Source organism: Chelonoidis abingdonii, chromosome 3, assembly GCF_003597395.2.
Source record: "Chelonoidis abingdonii isolate Lonesome George chromosome 3, CheloAbing_2.0, whole genome shotgun sequence".
Taxonomy (NCBI): Eukaryota; Metazoa; Chordata; order Testudines; family Testudinidae; genus Chelonoidis; species Chelonoidis abingdonii.
Genome location: NC_133771.1, coordinates 113,379,432 through 113,383,267, shown reverse-complemented (window position 1 = coordinate 113,383,267; position 3,836 = coordinate 113,379,432).

The following is a 3,836-nucleotide window of genomic DNA, read 5'->3' as shown; positions in this document are numbered from 1 at the left end:
ACAGCGGGCATGCGCACGGAGGGAGCTGCATACGAGACTGGGGGGCGGGGCAGATGCCTCAGGGAGGCGCGAGCAGCTGCCCTCGTCAGCGTTTCTCATGCACACGCAGATGCTGAGGAACGTTTTTTGGCGCGGAATTTCCGCCTGCAACGCATGCGCAGAGTGGGCGTCCCAGCGGCGTGATGGATCTGGCCGACGCCGTGTCTCGGCCCCTCCGCCTGCCTCAACCCCCGGCTCGGCCAGGCCCTGGGCTGTTGTGGAGTCGGCGTGAGGTGTCCCGTTTTCCCATCTACCCCCAGCAACACACGCCAGGGGGCATCAGCGGGTGTAACCCTGCGCCGCCCACACAACTGGCAGCCTCCGCACGTGCGGAGCCGCTTTTCGTCCTGCTCCCCGGAGTGACGTCCCGCCCGGCTCCGACTCGCTAGTTCGTGTTGTGCTTCCAGGCACGTGTGCAAGGGGGAAGTAGGACGTGGCCGGAGTTTGGCTCCAGGGCTGGGGAGAGTAAGGCCAATACTCACCGCCACCAGCAAGCAGCAAGGGGGGAGGAGGCTCGGGTAGCACTGACACAGGCAGCTCCCCAGCTTCAAAGGGAGCTCCAAAAAAGGCCTGCCTCTGAAGCACGGTCAGACCCCCTCCGGGACGCCTGCACTCCCCTCTGACCGTGTCCCCATGCCTCCTGTGCGTGGGGCTGGTCTGAGCCCCTCTGCTGCTCACCTGTGTGTGGGGCTTGTCCTCCAAGCCCCCTTGCTGCGGATGGAGCTCCTCGGCTGCCTCTGGGAGCTACCTGAGGTAAGCGCAACCAGGAGCCTGCACATCCTCCTGCACCCTAGCCCCAAGCCCCTTCCTACACCCAAACTCCCTCCCAGAACCCACCCCCTTGCTGCCGCCTTGAGCCCCTCCTGCACCCCTCATCCTTAGGCCCACTGTGGGGCCTGCACCCTCATCTGGAGCCCTCACCCCCCCCCACCAGTATCTCAGTCCCCTGCCCAACCCGGTGTAAGGGATGGGGAATGGAGTGAGAGGCAGCCAAACTTCAGAAAAGAGGCAGGGCAAGGCTGTTTGCAGAAAACCATTTAGAAACTTGGCAACAGTACATGGAGCTGGTAATCTGAGCCTGGCCTGCCCACACACAGGGCTGCCTAAGGCCCCCATTTCCCCTCCAGCATGTGGGTCAGGCTGTTTGGCCAGAGGTGTTCTCCCTAGCCCTCTCTCACAAATGTTCCTCTGCTCTGCTAGGGGTCCCACTCCCCTTTTTTAGCAAAAAACTGTGCATTTGTCCAGTTTCATCTTGACACCCGATGATCAGTTGTCAAGAGCAAATGTGACAAATGCCCATTTTTGTCAAAAAAGTCAGTATGGCCGGGATAGGGCTTAAAAAGGATTGTTCTAGCCAGAACAGGACATATGGTCACTGTAAGGATGTAGGTGGGTGTGGATCTCCCTCACTGTCATCTCTGGGGAGGCCACCCCCCATTGCTACACATGATCCTGAAACAGGCTAAGTAAATGGGGAAATTAGCAGTCTCTGGTCCCAACCCATTGGCAGGGTAGGGACGCAAATAGTTCAGGGACTTCAGCCAGGGTAGGACACCACACACTCAAAGGCTTTAACCCTTAGGCTGGGTAGCTACAAGTGGTTCAGGGGGCCCAGGTCCTCAGCCAGGGTGGGGAGCCCAGCAAGCAGTTTAGGGTGCTGGCAAGGAGTTGAGCACCCATGGAGCGCAGGCTTCCTGACCTAAGGAGGGGGACTATTGCCATCCCAGGGGTGGGATGTTGGGGGGACGCGGGCCTGCCCAACTCCACTGTGTCCCAGCCCAGAGCCCAAACAGCAGCAGAGTGGCCTGTCAGAGGGGAATCCACCCGCAACATGCTGACGGTATCTCCGGCAACACCACAGCCAGACGGTAGTGTGGTGTGCTTCCTGTACTCCCCCTTGGGTGTACCTGTGTCCAAGGGTCATCCTCTGTGTCTCCTGGGTGCAGTGCAAGCAGCTGTCCTAGCAACTCCTCAGTGTCAGGCAGTCCTGGGTTGTCTCTCAGGACAGCCAAAGTCTTCCATGGGTTCCAGCTCCAGGAGTGGCTAGAAGCATCTGCCTCCCTTGGTGGCTTCTGCTCAACTGAGCTGCAGGCCCTCCTCTTGTACTTCCTGTTCGTGTCCCGTGCTTCCGCTTCTGGCGTGGTGGCCTAGGCCTTCTGGGTTCCGCTCACCAGGGGGCATCTGGCTCTTCCTCGTTGTCAGTCTCTGAGGCATACGAAGCCCCTTTGCTACCCAACCCCTTTGCCCCCAAGCCCAACTCGTGGTCTCCGGAGCTGGTCAGGTTCCCTTTCTCCAGCCGCAACAAGGCATCCTCAGTGGCATGCTTCTTACTGGCTCAATGTAATACAGTAAAGGTGAACGGCTGCAAGGCCTGCAAGGCCAGATACCATCACTGTAATTGGGCATTGGTGTCCTTCATTTGTTGGAGCCATCTCAGGGGGCCATGGTCGGTTACCAGTACAAAAGGGCTCCCTAGGAGGTAATATCGGAGGGCCTCTACTGCCCATTTGATGTCGAGGGCCTCTTTTTGATCACCGAATATTTTCGTTCTCACGGGAATAGCTTCTGGCTAATAAAAAGGACTGGATGGTCCTCCCCATTTATGTCTTGTTTGCCGAGGCATCGGTTAGGGCAATGAAGCTGCATCTGAAGTGCAGGCTATATAACACTGGTTCTTGGCACAGATGGTCCTTCAATGCCTGGAATGCCTTCTCACAGCCAGGACAACTGCAGTGTGTCCAGGTGAATCTTTGGTGAGCAGACTAGTTAAGGGGGCAGCATTATGGCAAAGTCAGGTACGAAGTGCCAGTAATATCCCACCAGCCTCAGGAACTGTTGGATCTGTTTTTTAGTCGTTGGGGTCAGGTGATCTTAGAAAGCCTGCACCTTCCCAATTCGGGGGTATAACATAGCTCGCCCCAAGGTGTAACCAAGGTACGTTGTTTCTTTCCACTTGATCCAGCACTTCTTGGGGTTTGAGGTGAGACCTGCCCACCTTAGGGTCCTCGGGATAGCTGCCACCTGGTTCAGGTGGTCCTCCCAGCTGCAGCAGGGGGTTGAGCACCCAGCAAACAGTCTAGGGCACCAGCAGGGGTTTGAGCACCTGTGGAGTGCAGGTCTCCTGACCTAAGAAAGTGGAGTACTGCCACCCCCAGCCAGATGGTGGTCTGGTTCCCCTGGGCTGCTTCCTATACTCCCCCTCGAGTGTACCTGTGCCCAGGACTGAATTTAAAGGCTCAATCCAACGCCTAAACTATTATCTTTATTACCAGTATTCCTGATCCATTTTGGATAATGAGTTATCTCCTGTATATGATTTATATGTGTGCACACACAGCATGCCCCTAAAGAAAGTGTAAGAATTTTTTACCTTTCATATGTCTAGAGACATTAAAAAGTTTGTTGTTGCAAATGAAAAGATGACAGTTAAGATACCATTCTTAATTTTGAATAAATGTTCACATATCTGCTACTTTGTATATGCACCTGAGAATTATTAATACCGGTTGAATTATCTTTCGGATGTATTTCAGTATTTTTCAGTAGGTGTCACCAGAACATCATACGCTTCCACATTTTCTCTCTTTTTACTCTGTTGATACTTTCTGAAGTCTGGAAACTTTACCATGATTTAGTATGCTATGTGCTCTCTTCACTGGGAGATTCACTATTTCAGCATTATGGAAATTGATTAGCTAATTTGATTTGATACTGTGTGTTGTCTGGTAATGATTTTGTAATAGCGCCTGTATTACTGTTATTTACTGGGAGGTGACTATATTTGGTGCTATACAGAT